We start from the raw sequence: 18,744 nt of genomic DNA, 5'->3' as shown, positions 1-18,744 counted from the left end.
TAGCCACCTCCAACGTGACCCCACCATTCGCCACATCTTCCCATCTCCCCCCCGTCTGCCTTCCGCAAAGACCGTTCCCTCCGTAACTCCCTTGTCAATTCTTCCCTTCCCTCCCGCACCACCCCCTCCCCGGGCACTTTCCCTTGCAATCGCAAGGGATGCTACACTTGTCGCTTTACCTCCCCCCTCGACTGCATTCAAGGACCCAAGCAGTCGTTCCAGGTGTGCCAGAGGTTCACCTGCATCTCCTCCAACCTCATCTATTGCATCTGCTGCTCTAGATGTCAGCTGATCTACATCGGTGAAACCAAGCGTAGGCTTGGCGATCGTTTCGCCGAACACCTCCACTCGGTCCACATTAACCAACCTGACCTTCCGGTGGCCCAGCACTTCAACTCCGTATCTGACCTTTCTGTCCGGGGCCTCCTCCATGGCCAGAGTGAGGCCCACCCTAAATTGGAGGAACAGCACCTCATATTCCCCTTGGGGAGTCTGCATCCTGCTGGCAAGAACATTGAATTCTCACAATTCTGTTAGCCCTTGCTGTCTCCTCCCCTTCCCAGCTCCCCCTCAGCCCTCGGGCTCCTCCTCCTTTTTCCTTTCTTCTCCCCCGCCCCCCACCCCCCATCAGTCTGAAGAAGGGTTTCGTCCCGAAACATTGCCTATCTCCTTCGCTCCATAGATGCTGCTGCACCCGCGGAGTTTCTCCAGCATTTTTGTGTACCTTTGATTTTCCAGCATCTGCAGTTCCTTCTTAAACAACATGCTGCCTGACCCGCTGAGTTACTCCAGCACTCTGAAATGTCACCTATCCATGTTCTCCAGAGATGCTGCCTGACCCGCTGAGTTACTCCAGCACTCTGAAATGTCACCTATCCATGTTCTCCAGAGATGCTGCCTGACCCGCTGAGTTACTCCAGCACTTTGTGTTAGTCGTAGAGTGATACAGTGTGGAAACAGGCCCTTCGGCCCAACTTGCCCACACCGACCAACATGTCCCAGCTACACTAGTCCCATCGGCCTGTGTTTGGTCCATATCCCTCCAAACTTGTCCAATCCATGTAACTGTCTAACTGTTTCTTGGGATGGTACCAGCCTCAACTACCTCCTGTGACAGTTTGTTCCACACACCCACCACCCTCTGTGTGAATGTACCCCTCAGTTTCCTTTTAAATCTTTTCCCCTTCACCTTGAAACCATGTCGTCTGGTCCTCGAATCCCCCTTCTGGGCAAGAGATTCTGTGCATCTAACTAAACTGTGTTAAATGGAAGATTCCAGCATCTGCAGTTTCTTGTGTCTCCCTCACCTATATCCACCTATCACTTCTGAAGAAGGGTCTCAACCTGAAACTTCACCCATTCCTTCTCTCTAGAGATGCTGCCTGTCCCGCTGAGTTACTCCAGCATTTTGTATCCACCTATCACTTGCCAGGCTTTGTCCTGCCCCATCTCTCTTTTCCAGCTTCCTCCCCCCACCCTCTCCACTCAGTCTGAAGAAGGGTCCTGACTTAAGTGTTGTTTGTCCATTCCCTCTAAAGCGATGGAGGAACTCAGTGGGTCAGGCCGCATCTGTAGAGGGAAGGGAATCTAAGACGACCACTCCCACCTCTCCTTTCCAACTTTCTCCACCCCCCACAGCAAGCAGTCTGAAGAAGGGTCCTGACCTAGAATGTTGCCTGTCCATGTTCTCCAGACGTGCAAGTTACTCCAGGAGATTGCGTCTCTCTTTGTAAACCGGCATCTGCTGTTTCTTCTTTACGTATGTGAAGAGGAAAACCATATAACAATTACAGCATTGAAACAGGCCATATCGGCCCTTCTAGTCCGTGCCGAACACTTATCCTCCCCTAGTCCCATCTACCTGCACTCAGACCATAACCCTCCATTCCTTTCCCGTCCATATACCTACCCAATTTATTTTTAAATGATAACATCAAACCTGCCTCCACCACTCCACTGGAAGCTCATTCCACACAGCTACTACTCTCTGAGTAAAGAAGTTCCCCCTCATGTTACCACTAAACTTCTGTCCCTTAATTCCCAAATCATATCCTCTTGTTTGAATCTTCCCTACTCTCAATGGAAAAAGCTTATCCATGTCAACTCCGTCTATCCCTCTCATCATTTTAAAGACCTCTATCAAGTTCCCCCTTAACCTTCTGTGCTCCAAAGAATAAAGACCTAACTTGTTCAACCTTTCTCTGTAACTTAGTTGCTGAAACCCAGGCAACATTCTAGTAAATCTCCTCTGTACGCTCTCTATTTTGTTGACATCTTTTCTATAATTTGGCAACTATACTTCAGAATTGGCCTCACCAATGCCTTGTATAATTTTAACATTACATCCCAACTTCTATACTCAATGCTCTGATTTATAATGGCCAGCACTCCAAAAGCTTTCTTTACCACCCTATCTACATGAGATTCCACCTTAAGGGAACTATGCACAGTTATTCATAGATCCCTCTGTTCAACTGCATTCCTCAATTTGCTACCATTTACCATGTATGTCCTATTTTGATTTGTTCTGCCAAGATGTAACACCTCACACTTATCAGCATTAAATTACATCTGCCATCTTTCAGCCCACTCTTCCAAATGGCCTAAATCACTCTGTAGACTTTGAAAATCTATTTCATTGTCCACAACACCACCTATCTTAGTATCATTTGCATACTTACTAATCCAATTTACCACACCATCATCCAGATCATTGGTGTACATGACAAACAACAGTGGACCCAACACAGATCCCTGTGGCACCCCACTAGTCACCGGCCTCTAATGTGACAAACAGCCATCCACCATTACTCTCTGGCATATCCCATTCAGCCACTGTTGAGTCCATCTTGCTACTCCACCATTAATACCCAACAATTGAACCTTCTTAACCAACCTTCCATGAGGAACCTTGTCAAAGGCCTTACTGATGTCCATATAGAAACATCCACCGCTTTACCCTCATCAATTTCCCTAGTAACCTCTTCAAAAATCCAAAATTAGTCAAACATTACCTTCCAGGCACAAATCCTGGAAGGTCATGTTTGGCTAATTTTGTACTTCTTGAAAACATTAGTTAAGACCAAAGTTGGACTCTTGAAGACTGAAAAAGGTGAATTTATTATGGGGAACAAGGAAATGGCAGATGAGTTGAACAGGTACTTTGGATCCGTCTTCCCTAAGGAGGACACAAACAATCTTCCTGTTGTACTAGTGGCCAGTGGATCTGGGGTGAAGGAAATCCACATTAGGCAGGAAATGGTGTTGGATAGACTGATGGGACTGAAGGCTGATAAATCCCCAGGGCCTGATGGTCTGCATCCCAGGCTACTTAAGGAAGTGGCTCTAAAAATCGTGGACACATTGGTGATCATTTTCCAATGTTCTATAGATTCAGGATCAGTTCCTGTGGATTGGAGGGTAGCTAATGTTATCCCACTTTTTAAGAAATGCGGGAGAGAGAAAACAGGTAATTATAGACCAGTTAGCCTGACATCGGTGGTGGGGAAGATGCTGTAGTCAATTATAAAAGATGAAATAGCCGCATATTTGGATAGCAGTAATAGGATCGGTCCGAGTCAGCATGGATTTACGAAGGGGAAATCATGCTTGACTAATCCTCTGGAATTTTTTGAGGATGTAACTAGGAAAATGGACAAGGGAGAGGCAGTGGATGTCATGCACCAGGACTTTCAGACAGCATTTGATAAGGTTCCACATTGGAGATAAGTGAGCAAAATTAGGGCACATGGTATTGGGGATAGAGTGCTGACATGGATAGAAAATTGGTTGGCAGACGAAATGGGTCCCTTTCAGAATGGCAGGCAGTGACAAGTGGGGTACCGCAAGGCTCGGTGCTGGGACCGCAGCTATTTACAATATACATCAATGAAGAGATTTAAAAGTAACATTAGCAAATTTGTAGATGAGACAAAGCTGGGTGGCAGTGTGAACTGTAATGAGGATGCTATGAGAATGCAGGGTGACTTGGACAGTTTGAGTGCGTGGGCAGATGCATGGCAGATGCAGTTTTATGTGGATAAATGTGAGGTTATGCACTTTTGTAGCAGAAACAGGAAGGCAGTTTATTATCTAAATGTCAAGTTGGCAAATACGGAAGTACAACGGGATCTCGGGGTCCTTGTTCATCAGTGACTGAAAGTAAGCATGCTGGTATAGCAGGCCATGAATAAAGCGAATGGCATGTTGCTCGTCATAACAAGAGCAGTTGAGTATCGGAGCAAAGAGGTCCTTCTGCAGTTGTATAGGGACCTAGTGAGACGACGCCTGGAGTATTGTGTACAGTTTTGGTCTCCAAATTTAAGGAAGGACATTCTTGCTATTGAGGGAGTGCAGCGTAGGTTCACAAGTTTAATTCCCGGGATGGCGGAACTCATATGCTGAGAGAATGGAGTGGCTGGGCTTTTACACTCTGGAGTTTAGAAGGATGAGAGGGCATCTGATTGAAACATATAGGATTATTAAGGGTTTGGACATGCTAGAGGCAGGAAACATGTTTCCGATGTTCAGGGATTTCCAGAACCAGGGGTCACAGTTTAAGAATAAGGTAAGCCATTTAGAACGGAGTTGAGGAAACACTTTTTTCACACAGTGAGTTGTGACTCTGGAATTCTCTGCCTCAGAGGGCGGTGGCGGCCGGTTCTCTAGATACTTTCCAGCGAGAGCTAGATAGGGATCTTAATGATAGCAGAGTCAGGGGATATGGGGAGAAGGCAGGAACGGGATACTGATTGTGGATGATCAGCCATGATCACATTGAATGGCGGTGCTGGCTTGAAAGGCCGAATGACCTACTCCTGCACCTGTTGTCTCTTGTCTGATGTCTATTGTATCAGGACTAGGCGTGTATTTCACCCTACTCTCCAAGGCCTGCTGGATCTCCCGGTTGCCAACCATTTTAACTCCTCTTCCCACTCCCACACTGATGTTTCTGTCCTGGGCCTCCTACATTGCCAGAGTGAGGTGACAAGCAAACTGGAGGAACAGCACCTCATAGCTTACAGCCCAATGACATGAACATTGAATTCTCCAAATTAAGGAAATTCCCCCTCCTGCTCAAGTCCTGGAGTCTGTCCCAACCCCATCTCTTTTTTCCAGCTTTCTCCCCCGACTCCATCAGCCCAAAGAAGGGTCCAGACCCTACACGTCACCTGTTCATTCCCCTCCAAAGTGCCGGTAGAACTCAGCAGGTCAGCCATCCATGGTGGGAAACGGATGGAGAAGTGTTCCTATTACAAGCTCTCCTTGGCCCTGTCGAGAATGCGGTGTCCATTCTTGGGATGGGATGCAAGGTCCGAGCTGACCAGTCATCGACAGCCCCCCCTTCCCTTCCCTCGTGGGCCATCTCTTTGTCATTCCTCTGACTTCTCGCTGGATGACAAGCAGAACCATCTTGGCTTAACAGTAGATGTATCTTCTTCCTTTTGGCGTTTCGTTTCTGCAGGTATTTAGAGCGGAAACAAAACTACTTCCCTTAGGTCCTGATCTTCCTTTTGTTTTAGTAAAGGTAGAACCTTTGACAGTTGCGATTGGTTTTGGATCTTGAATATTCCCATAGCGTAAATTTGACATGAACCGTACTTCCTTTTCTATGAAGTTCACCAGATCAGGAAGCATGGCCTCTCCATTATCATTTTCCTCTAACAGACCAGCTTTATCTTTTCTCTAAGTTTATAGGGCAGTTTTAGAGCGATCATTTTCATATTGCTAACAACATGCATTTCTTGCATGTGGTCTAAGAGGGAAGTCATTTCTTTCATACTTCTAAGACATATCGCAAACTCCCGCAATGCTTTCGTGTCTTCTGGCTGGATAGCTGTCCAAGCGTAGGCCTTCTTCATGAGGATGTCTTTGGATCATGGAAGTTTAAAGGGACTTTTATGTAGTGTGTTGGCAGCGAGCGGCGACTGCGGAGGGTTGAACAGCCCCGACCACGGGTGAACAAAAATGGGAAGATGATTGAACTTTATTACCTTCCATCACAGTGAGGAATGTGGATTCCGCTGTGGCGGTTGTTTATGTTAGATTTTATTTTATGTGGCTGTGTGTCTTGTTGCTTTTTACCTAGTATTGCTGTACGGTAATTCAAATATCACTGTACCTTAATTGGTGCATGTGACAATAAATTCAAACTTAAACTTGATAAGCCTTCATCTATATTTCTATAATAAAATTCTAATATTGATGTGTATTTATTTGTGTGTGATGTTTGTGTGTACTCACATTTTCTCGAAAAAACGACACACTAATGGTAACATTTTTACATATTCCGTTAGAGATTTTCCTCCTGGAGTCCAAAACAGCTTATCTGAAAAATTCATGCTTTATTTCTAGAGTTATTTATGAAAATGTTCACACATCCGAAAATAAACGAGATTGTCTTGCTGATGACGTCACAATGGGTCTTCCGCGCATGACCTGTGCTGCGTTCCACGCACTGTGAGTGACGTCACACCTCCCCCCGCCCACCTCGCAGTCGTTTGGTTGACACCCGCTGCCCCGCTCTTCCCCACTGCCCCTCTGCCCGCTACTCCCCCTCCTCCTCTCCCAAGCCCATCTTCTCCCGCTTCCTCTCCCCTACTCTATCTCCCCTCCTATCTCACCCTCCTCCTCTCCCAAGCCCATCCTCTCCCACCTCATCTCTCTCCCTACTCTCTCTCCCCTCCTATCTCACCCTCCTCTCTACCCCCTCCTCAATACCCCCTCCCCGCTACCCCTCCTCTCCACCTCCTCTCTCTCCCCTCCTCTCTCTCACCCCCCTCCTCTCTACCCCCTCCCTGCTACCTTTGCTCTCTCCCCCTCCTCTCTCTCCCCCTCCTCACCCCCTCCCCGCTACCTCTACTCTCTCCCCCTCCACTTCTTTCCTCCCTCTCTCCCCCCTTGTCTCTCACCCCCCTGTCTGTCTGTGTGTGTGACGCCACAACCCCGTGTTGAGGGGATGGGACACAACGTGTCCTACTTGGTCTAGTATATATTACAACAAGGATAATGCGGACTGTTCGTGCACAATTGTGACGGCTTGATTCCAAAGGCAGGTGCAGGGGCATTCCCTGAGGGATTCGGGCGGTTGGAATAGGTTTATTCTGTGTTTTTTTCCCCCGTTGTTTTCCGGGGAGGAAGGCGGCGGTACTCGGCCCGTCGGGGCTAGGATGCGCGGGAGGAAGGCTGAGCTCGTCTGCCCCGACCCGCATCCGGTCCACCATGGAAGGGAAATCGAGTAAACTCCACACGGACGCTGGTCGCTCTGCCCGGAGACAGGCCCTTCGGCCCCTCGTCCGTGCTTCCTCGGGCTTTCTGCAACACAATCTTGCACTGTTCTGCACTGGATATTGCATTCATTGCGTTTGTCATCACTGTATGTACACTGTTTGCTCTGGCGGCTGCATGTGAACGAGCGATTTCATCGCCTCCTGGTCGATGTGCAGAACAACAAACGTACTCCACCAAGCTGGCTACCCCCTTACATTCCCCTTACTCCCCCAAGCTGCCTACCCCCCAGACCCCTTACTCCCCCAAGCTGCCTACCCCCCTCCCTTACTCCCCCAAGCTGCCTACCCCTATTCCTTACACCCCCAAGCTGCCTACCCCCCATTCCTTACTCCCCCAAGCTGCCTACCCCCATTCCTTACTCCCCCAAGCTGCCTACCTCCCATTCCTTACTCCCCCAAGCTGATTACCCCTATTCCTTACGACCCCAAGCTGCCTACCCCCATTCCTTACTCCCCCAAGCTGCCTACCCCTATCCCTTACTCCCCCAAGCTGCCTACCCCTATTCCTTACACCCCAAGCTGCCTACCCCCCATTCCTTACTCCCCCAAGCTGCCTTCCCCCATTCCTTACTCCCCCAAGCTGCCTACCCCCATTCCTTACTCCCCCAAGCTGCCTGCCTCCCATTCTTTACTCCCCAAGCTGGCGATCTCCCATCTCTCATTACCCCCAGACTGTCCACCTCCATACCTTATCCCCCAACCTGGCTACATCTCATCCGGTACCCCCCTATGTGAGTATCCCTCCATTCATTAATCCTCCAAGCTGGCTACCTCCCATTCCCCTTACTCCTCCAAGCTGGCCACGTCCCATCAGTGCGGTGGGAGCCAGCTTGGGGGAGTAAGGGATGGGAGCCCCTATCCCACTTATGAACCCTGAACGGAAACCTCTGGTGACCTTGCGCCCCACCCAAGGTTTCCATGCGTCGGGAAAGCCTCGACCGAAGCGTGAGCTGCATCTACTGACCAAAGATCCTACAGCATCTTTGCTACCGACCGCACACACACACACACACACACACACACACACACACACACACACACACACACACACACACATCGCGAAGGTGGGGGCCAAGGACAGCGGAGGAGCGTTGTCTGCGCGATGAAGAGGCAGGTAAATGGCTGCCGCAGAGCACGGTAAGTCCTTTAGAGAGCGCGGGAGGGAAGGGGAAATATGGGAGAGAAGGACAGAGAAGGGGAAGAGAAGGGGAGAGAGAAGGGGAGAGAAGGGGCGATAAGGGGGTGGAAGTGGGGAGAAGGGGAGAGACGAGGGGGGAATGTGGAGAGAAGGGAGAGAGAAGGGGAGAGGGAAGGGGGAGAGAAGGGGAGAGGGAAGGGGGAGAGAAGGGGAGACGGACGGGGGAGAGAAGGAGGGAGAAGGACTGGAGACAGTTTTAAGAAGTTCAATTATGTTAGCGGGCATTTGACCTACCGGCGGAACTTCTAGGTCCTGAAAACCAAAGATCCTACAGAATGTTTGCTGAAAACTCCAATGAGCCAATCAAAATGGCCGGTCAGCGAAGGAGATTTAATTCGACTGCCTGTCAGTACATAGCGACCACACTCCACTGGCTTCGACCAAATGGCAACCTATTTTTAGTCGAGGCCGGTTTTGAATTTGTTGAAATAATCGCAGGAACATAGAAGAAGCCTCGACTACGCGGAAACCACTTTCGACCATTAGGGAGAGTGACCTAAATCTCTGGGAACTTCACGGAAACCTTGGGTGGGGCACAAGGTCACCAGCGGTTTCCGTTCAAGTTTCCTAAGTGGGATAGGGGCTCCCATCCCTTACTCCCCCAAGCTGGCTCCCACCGCACTGTCACGGGCCGTGGGTCGGCAGCGCACACACACACGGGGCCGGGTGGAGCGGGGCCACGGCTCCGGGCAGCGGACACACGGGGCCATAAACCCGGCGATATCCCCATCAGCTGATGCAGAGTTGGGGACAGTCTGGTCCCTCCACACACCCAGAGTCACTGACCGCGCTGCACCGGCACTTTGCCCCCCCCCCCCCTACCACGACCCACACATCGGGGTGATTCATCCCCCCCCCCCGATCCACACACCGGGGTGATTAACCCCCCCCCTCCCCCAGACCCACACATGGGGTGATTAACCCCCCGACCCCCACATGGGGTGATTCACCCGGGTGCCGGGCTGTCTGTAGCCCAACCGCTGTGTTTCAGACACCAAACACCAAACAATATTGCCAAGTGCAGGAACTATCTTTGAAGTAGTGGGGAGGTGTTCGACTGCCATTCGGCTACAGGTATGCATGGAGGCGAGAATAATTTCTCATCATTTCTGGAGATAGTTGGCATTTTCTTTCATTATTGATAGCACAACATGAATTCTGAAGAATTCCAAAGAGCACAGTTGTCAAAGTTCGTTTCTTAAAGAAAGCAGACAGCAACAAAATTGTTAAAGGTAAACCAAAGCAATATTTTAATCAATTTGCCAGACGGGTGGCGAGATCTACAAAGAGCACACGCGTTGCCCAGTGCTTCTCGAGCTCCACTCAAAGAACAAATGAAAGTTACAGTAATTATACATTTTCTTATCAATAAAACACACATTCTAAAGCTGAGTGAAAGATCCGTAGTCTACGGGAAACAAGGGAGACTGGACCCATATATTTGCAATGTCAGCCTTATTCTCAAATCTTGGCACAGCTTCAGTATAGCTGCCCATTCCGGAAGGACAACCAACTCCAGTTTGTTTTCAAATGACTTCCATCTTGGTTCCAGAATGGGCATCCGTCTGTGAACTGAAACAAGCTTGTAAGACTTGGATGAAAGCCACTACCTTGTCCTTTGCTGGGATAGGCAGTTCAGACAGATATCTTTAATATGGTGCTGTGGCCAGAACAATACATCTCTATGTTAATACATTGTTAATACATTGTTTCAGTGATTAGTATAAACCAAGCTTCTAAGATTTTCCCAGACTTTATTCTGCTGGGAAAGTTCTCTTTTAAATTTGACTGCTTTCTGTTTTTCAGCAAATCTCCATTTTTAATTCATGGACCAAATTAAATTATTTCACAGTGAGGTCAGGATAAACTTGCTTTATTTGTTACGTAAGGCACAAATGCGTCAAAACTTTCTTAAAAAAAAACAATTTAAAATGCCTAAGAAGGAACTGCAGATGCTGGAAAATTGAAGGGAGACAAAAATGCTGGAGAAACTCAGCGAGTGAGGCAACATCTATGGAGCGAAGGACATAGGCAACGTTTCAGATCAACCCCCTTCTTCAGACCGATGTGAGGGTGGGGGAGGGGGGGGGGGTAGAAGAAAGGAAGAGGTGGAACCAGTGGGCTGAGGGAGAGCTGAGAAGGGGAGGGGTAAGTAGGGACTACCTGAAATTAGAGAACGAGGTTGATCCCAGGGATAGCGGAACTGTCATATGAGGAAAGATTGAAGAGACTAGGCTTGTATTCACTGGAGTTTAGAAGGATGAGGGGGGTTCTTATAGAAACATATACAATTATAAAAGGACTGGTCAAGCTAGATGCAGGAAAAATGTTCCCTATGTTGGGCGAGTCCAGAACCAGGGGCCACAGTCTTAGAATAAAGGGGAGGCCATTTGAGACTGAGGTGTGAAAAAACTTTTTCACCCAGAGAGTTGTGAATTTGTGGAATTCCCTGCCACAGAGGGAAGTGGAGGCCAAATCACTGGATGGATTTTAGTTAGAGTTAGATAGATCTCTAGGGGCTAGTGGAGTCAAGGTATACGGGGAGAAGGCAGACATGGGTTATTGATAGGGGACGATCAGCCATGATCACAATGAATGGCAGTGCTGTCTCGAATGGCTGAATGGCCTCCTCCTGCACCTACTTTCTATGTGTCTATGTTTAAGTCAATGTTCATACCGCTGGGGTGCAAACTGCCTAAGCGACATATGAGGTGCTGCTCCTCCAATTTACGGTGAGCCTCACTCTGGCCATGGAGGAGTTGAGGTGCTGAGCCACCGGGGGATCAGGTTGGTTATTGCGAACCGAGTGGAGGTGTTCAGAGTGTGTGCGTGAGAGTGTGTGTGTGTGAGAGAGCGTGTGTGTGTGAGAGAGAGTGCGTGTGTGAAACAGAGTGCGTGTGTGAAAGAGAGGGAGTGTGTGTGTGAGAGAGAGAGGGAGAGAGAGAAAGGGGGAGTGTTGTGTGTGAGAGAGAGAGGGACTGCGTGTGTGCGTTGAGAGAAAGAGGGGGAGAGAGAGAAAGAGGGGGAGTGTTGCGTGTGTGAGAGACAGGGACTGTGTGTGTGTGAGATAGAGGGGGAGTGTTGTGTGTGTGTGAGAGTGTTTGTGTGTGTGAGAGAGAGGGAGTATGGGCGTGTGAGAGAGGGGGCGAGAGAGGAGGTGTAAGAGAGAGATAGGGAGCGAGAGAGTGCAAGTTCAATTTCAAGTTCAAGTGAGTTTATTGTCATGTGTCCCTGTACAGGACAATGAAATTCTTGCTTTGCTTAAGCACACAGAACATAGTAGGCATTCACTACAAAACAGATAAGTGTGTCCATATACCATAATATAAATATATACACACATGAATAAATAAACTGATGAAGTGCAAATAACAGAAAATGGGTTCATAATAATCAAAGTTTTGTCCGAGCCAGGTTTAATAGCCTGATGGCTCTGGGGAAGTAGCTATTCCTGAACCTGGTTGTTGCAGTCTTCAGGTTCCTGTACCTTCTACCTGAAGGTAGCAGGGAAATGAGTGTGTGGCCAGGATGGTGTGGGTCTTTGATGATACTGCCAGCCTTTTTGAGGCAGCGACTGCGATAAATCCCCTCGATGGAAGGAAGGTCCGAGCCGATGATGGACTGGGCAGTGTTTACTATTTTTGTAGTCTTTTCCTCTCCAGGGCGCTCAAATTGCCGAACCAAGCCACGATGCAACCGGTCAGCATGCTCTCTACTGTGCACCTGTAAAAGAGGGAGTGGGGAGAGGGAGAGGGAGTGTGTGAGAGAGATATGGAGCAAGAGAGGGAGTGTGAGAGACAGGCAGCGAGAGAGGGGGTGTGCGAGAGAGAGGAGGGGGCACGAGAGGGTGTAGTGGAGAGAATTTATGCGCGAGTGGGGGGGGGGGGGGGGGTGGAGGGAGAGGGGAGAGAGAGGAATGTATATGTGCAGCTTTAAGAGACATTGGTCAGGTAGCATTTGCATAATGTTCTGGTCATTTCATTACAGGACTGATGTGGAGGCTTTGGGGATGGTGCAGATCCAGAATGGTTTAAAAACAAGGAACTGCAGGTGCTGGTTTACAAAAGGACACAAAGTGCTGGAGTAACTCAGTGGGACAGGCAGCATCTCTGGAGAGAGGGAATGGGTGACTGAAGAAATGATCCGAAACGTTACCCACCCTTTCCAGCATTTTGTGTTTACTTAAACAGCGCCTATCTATCCACGTCACAGTGTTCCAGCAGGCTGGAGGAGCGGGCAAAGTCCTTGCCACAGAGCGGGCAGGTGGAGGGGCACTGGCCGGTGTGGACGTGTCGGTGCTCCAGCAGGTGGTCAAGGCAGGTGAAGCACCTACCACAGGATGGGCAGGGGAAGGGACGCTCACCGCCGTAGGTACGCCGGTGCTGTCAGGTCTCGCGTTTGATCTAGTTTCTGTTTCTTATTGGTTTTTAGTATTAGAGTTTGCATTCTTGTTTTATTTTGGTGTCTCACATCTCCTCTTGTTTCAGGTCCCATTTCCTGTCAGGTCGTTTACCCTCATGTGATTGTTGGCCACGCTCTGATGTGTTTCACCTGTGTCTCGTTATCCCCTGCTAGTCTGTATTTAAGCCTTTTGTGTTTTAGTTCCCATTGCCAGTTCGTGGTGTATGCTACTTGGTATCACCTCGTTCCAGCTCTCGAAATCTTGTGACCTTGTGATCTCGACCTTTGCCTGTATTTTCGACCACTGGTTTTTGCCTGCTCTTATATGGTACTGTTGCCTCTGTTTTGCCTACCTGTGTACTGACTTGGACCGATTAAACGACGAAGACTGATCTGCCCTGTGTCTGAGCCTGCATTTGTGTCCTCCTCCTCGTTCAGTTCTGACATTACGAACTGGCCAACAATGGACTCAGCGGGCTCTGATCCTTTTCGTGCAGCGCTCCAGAAGCAAGAGGAGCGCATCTCGCATTACGAGGGTCAACTCTCCTCGATCGTCGCCGGGTTCCGGGATCTCGGCGAGCGTCAGCAGGGGTTCCAGGCAGACATCGGTTCACAGGTGAACACTTTAAGTTCTCGGTTTGAAGACCTGGTTACTCGGCTGAATTCTTTGTGTCCTGCTGCGGCTCCCGTGCCTGCCGAGTCTGTTTCCTTGTCTGTGTCTCCAGGAGCTCCGATGGCCGCGGCTGCTGCAGCATCTCCATTCGTCCACCTGGCAAGACCGGAACACTTTTCGGGGGAATCGGAGAAATGTAGACCTTTTTTGATTCAGTGTGGACTGCATTTCGAACTTCAAGCGGCTTCCTTTTCATCAGAACGCTCAAGGGTAGCCTTTATCATCACGCACCTGTCGGGTAGGGCGGAGGCTTGGGCCACGGCGGAGTGGTCTCGGAATTCTCCTGTTTGCCAGACATCGGTCCTGTTCATGGAAGCTCTGTCCCGCACGTTTGATCACTCCAATCCTGGCCGAGAGGCTTCACAGAACCTGGTCTCCATGAAACAAGGTAATCGCTCTGTTATGGATTTTGCTATTGACTTTCGAACTGTTGCTGCTAAGGGTGGATGGAATGAGGCTGCTTTGTTGGATGCTTTTCGCAATGGATTGTCTGAAGCTATCAAAGATCAATTGGCTCCTCTAACCCTGCCTTCCGACGTCGAGTCTATGATTTCCCTGGCTATCCAAATTGACGCTAGGCTCAGAGAAAGAGATCGAGAGAGGAGATCGGTTGCAGTTCGGTCCTCCTCCCAGCAGTGGCGGCAGCGTCGCCCTTCACCTTCCAGTCGGGACTTCTTCCCTCTCGGCCGGTCCAGTCAGCCTACAGCGCCACCTGCACCTTCGGAGGAGCCCATGCAGGTGGGACGAGCCAAACTCAGTCCGGAGGAACGGCAGCGCCGCCTAAGGGAGGGGAGGTGTTTTTACTGTGGTGAACTGGGACATTTGTTGAACAGCTGTTCAGTAAAAGACAACGCTCACCAATGAAAGAGAGGACATTGGTGAGTTGTACCACTCCTATGAGCCGTTCCTCTCGTCCATTGTCGACGGTACAATTGTTGGTGCATTCCCAGTGGCACTCCCTGCAGGCTTTGGTTGATTCTGGGGCAGATGAGAACTTCATGGACATTCGCTTGGCTGATGAATTGAAGCTGGAACGTGAACAGCTTCAAGATCCTATGGAGGCTAGTGCACTGGATGGGCGCCTACTGTACAGGGTAATTCACCGAACTCAACCTGTTCAACTCATCGTGGCAGGTAATCACCTTGAGACCATCAGTTTTCATCTCCTCGACTGTCCTCTTCATCCTCTGGTTTTGGGGCTCCCTTGGCTGTCTTACCATAATCCTCACATGAACTGGGGTACTGGGGAAGTAATTTCTTGGGGGAATAACTGTAAACTCATCTATCTGCATGATTCTTCTCCTGAGTCTATGAAGGATCCGTCAAGGAGCAGTTTGCTGGGATCTTCCAGGACCACCCTCCGGCAGCCTCCCCGTTAAGGGAGGAGGATTTTCCAGATCTCACCAAGGTTCCCTCATATTATCTAGACCTAAAGGAGGTGTTCAACAAGGCCAAGGCCACATCTCTTCCGCCGCATAGACCGTACGACTGCTACATCGACCTTCTGCCAGGTACAGCGCCTCCTAAGGGCCATCTCTACTCCTTGTCTTCACCTGAGCGGCTCGCCATGGAAAAGTACATTGACGATGCCCTTGCTGCTGGGATCATCAGACCTTCTTCTTCACCTGCAGGAGCTGGATTCTTCTTTGTGGATAAGAAGGATGGAACACTTCGGCCCTGCATTGACTACAGAGGACTCAATGACATTACTGTTAAGAACAGATACCCTCTTCCTCTTATCTCCTCTGCATTTGAACTGTTAAAAGACGCTGCAGTATTCACTAAGTTAGATCTTAGAAATGCGTATCATCTGGTGAGGATAAGGGACGGGGATGAATGGAAAACTGCGTTTAACACACCCAGTGGTCATTATGAATATCTGGTCATGCCGTTTGGTCTTACTAATGCTCCAGCAGTTTTTCAAGGCATGGTTAATGATGTATTACGGGACATGCTGAACCGATTTGTGTTTGTGTACCTTGATGACATTTTGATTTTTTCTCCAGACGAGACTTCCCATGTGCAACATGTACACCAGGTGCTAGAACGTTTGCTCCTGAATGATCTGTTTGTGAAAGCTGAGAAATGTGAATTTCATGTTAACACTGTTCAATTCCTTGGTTTTGTTGTATCACCTGCTGGTATACAGATGGACCCGAGCAAGGTCAGTGCTGTGGCCACCTGGCCTACACCCTCCAGTCGTAAGCGACTTCAAGGGTTCCTTGGGTTTGCTAATTTTTATAGGAAGTTTATCCGGAACTTTAGTGTCACTGCTGCACCACTCCATGCTCTTACCTCACCCCACGTGCCTTTCTCTTGGTCCTCTCAAGCAGAAACTGCATTTATGAGACTCAAGAGGAGCTTCTCCTCAGCCCCCATCCTGGTTCACCCTGACCCGTCACTCCAGTTCGTGGTTGAGGTGGACGCCTCGGGTGTGGGCATCGGGGCCGTACTCTCACAGAAATCCCCCACAGATGGTCGATAACATCCTGCGCTTTCCTCTCAAAGAAGCTTTCTCCTGCTGAGAGAAATTACGATGTGGGTAACCGTGAACTGTTAGCGGTTAAAACAGCCTTGGAGGGATGGAGACATTGGTTGGAGGGTACCAAGCAGCCGTTTCTAGTTTGGACAGACCACAAAAACCTGGAATACATCAAGTCAGCCAAACGCCTCAACTCGCGCCAAGCAAGGTGGGGTCTCTTCTTTAATCGATTTGATTTTGTACTGTCTTACCGCCCTGGTGCCAAGAATGGCAAACCTGATGCTCTCTCCAGACAGTTTGATCCTGACCCATCCCCTAAGGTTTCAACTCCCATTCTGCCTGCTTCCTGTTTTGTTGGGGCGGTTACTTGGGAGATTGAGAAGAGAGTTTCCGAGGCAACTGCTGGTGTTCAGTCTCCGCTAGGGTGTCCTTCTAATCGTCTGTTTGTTCCCGAGTCTCTTCGTTCACAGGTGATTCACTGGGCTCATACGTCTCGGATCTCCTGTCATCCCGGTGTCCGCCGAACCCTGTTTGTGGCCAAACAGCGGTTTTGGTGGCCTTCCATGGAGAGGGGGATTAAGGAGTACGTCGCCGCCTGCAGTATTTGTGCTCAGAACAAGACCTCCCGTCGGGCCGCCTTTGGTCTCCTGAATCCGCTGCCTGTCCCCTCACGCCCCTGGTCAGACATCTCCATGGACTTTGTCACGGGCTTGCCCTCTTCTGAAGGTAACACCTCAGTCATGACTGTAGTGGACAGATTTTCGAAGATGGTCCATTTCATTCCGTTGCACAAGCTTCCCTCCGCCAAGCAGACGGCAGAGGTCATGCTGTCTCATGTTTTTCGCATTCATGGATTTCCCAGAGACATTGTGTCTGACCGGGGGCCTCAGTTCGTGTCCAGGTTTTGGAAGGAGTTTTGTTCTCTGTTGGACGCCACGGTCAGCCTTACATCTGGTTATCACCCGGAATCCAATGGACAGACTGAACGCCTTAACCAGGAATTGGAGACAGGACTGCGGTGCTTGGTGGCACAGAACCCTTCAACTTGGAGCAAACACCTTATTTGGGTGGAGTATGCACACAACACACTTCCTTGCTCATCCTCTGGTCTCTCTCCATTCCAGTGTGCCTATGGTTATCAACCGCCATTGTTCCCTGCTGTGGAGAAGGAGTCCAGTGTGCCCTCCGCTCAGGCTCTCGTCCGTCGCTGTCGCAAGGTTTGGAATGGGGCTCGTCAGATGCTGTTGCGCAGTTCTGCGCGTTACAAGAGGATGGCTGACCGTGGAAGAACGCCGGCTCCAGTATACTCGCCTGGTCAAAGGGTGTGGCTCTCCACTCGAGACTTACCGCTGAGGGTGGAATCCCGGAAGCTGGCTCCTCGTTTTGTTGGTCCTTTCCCCATATCGAAAGTCATCAATCCTGTGGCGGTTCGTCTCAAACTCCCCCGTGCCATGAGGGTCCACCCTACTTTCCATGTCTCCCGTCTGAAGCCATTTAAGGAGAGTCCTCTGGTCCCTGCCTCCACACCCCCTCCGTCCCCCCGGTTCCTTGATGGGGGTCCAGTGTTTACGGTCAGCCGGTTGCTGGGGATGCGCCGGCGTGGTCGTGGTTGTCAGTATCTTGTGGATTGGGAGGGGTATGGACCTGAGGAGCGGTCTTGGGTGCCAGCTCGCAACATATGCGACCCGGAACTTATCAGGGACTATCGGCGCCAACATCCTGAAGATCCTGGGCCGTCAGGAGCCGGCCGTGGAGGGGGGGGGGGGGGGGGGGGGGGTACTGTCAGGTCTCGCGTTTGATCTAGTTTCTGTTTCTTATTGGTTTTTAGTATTAGAGTTTGCATTCTTGTTTTATTTTGGTGTCTCACATCTCCTCTTGTTTCAGGTCCCATTTCCTGTCAGGTCGTTTTACCTCATGTGATTGTTGGCCACGCCCTGATGTGTTTCACCTGTGTCTCGTTATCCCCTGCTAGTCTGTTGGCCACGCCCTGATGTGTTTCACCTGTGTCTCGTTATCCCCTGCTAGTCTGTATTTAAGCCTTTTGTGTTTTAGTTCCCATTGCCAGTTCGTGGTGTATGCTACTTGGTATCACCTCGTTCCTGCTCTCGAAATCTTGTGACCTTGTGATCTCGACCTTTGCCTGTATTTTCGACCACTGTTTCTTGCCTGCTCCTATATGGTACTGTTGCCTCTGTTTTGCCTACCTGTGTACTGACTTGGACCGATTAAACGCCGAAGACTGATCTGCCCTGTGTCTGAGCCTGCATTTGTGTCCTCCTCCTCGTTCAGTTCTGACAGGTAGGGAATCGGGAAGGTTAAATGTCCTTGGCCACTGGGAATATGAAAAATCCCATGGGTTTCAACTATATATGGATTATACGGGGAGGACCATTTACGCGCAAGGAAGGGAAGTTATGGATTGGATGAGGAGGAAATGGCCATGGGACATTTCTTGCCTTCCCCAAATAATTGCTTGCATTGCATTTTACTGCCTTACTATCAATTTGAATTGCAAAATATATGTTAGGAATCCTGTATGGGCATTCCCGAGTCCCTTTGCACCTCAGATTTCAGAATTCTCTCCTCATTTAGAAAATAAACTTCGATTGATTCCTACTATCAAAATGCCGGTCTCCGCATTTTGCTGCGCCATATTCCATCTGCCATGTATTTGCCGACTTTCCAAACATGCCCAAATCCT

Source organism: Amblyraja radiata, chromosome 16 (genome assembly GCF_010909765.2).
Source record: "Amblyraja radiata isolate CabotCenter1 chromosome 16, sAmbRad1.1.pri, whole genome shotgun sequence".
NCBI classification, from domain to species: Eukaryota; Metazoa; Chordata; class Chondrichthyes; order Rajiformes; family Rajidae; genus Amblyraja; species Amblyraja radiata.
The sequence above is the reverse complement of the archived record's forward strand: the minus strand, read 5'-3'. Positions refer to the sequence as shown.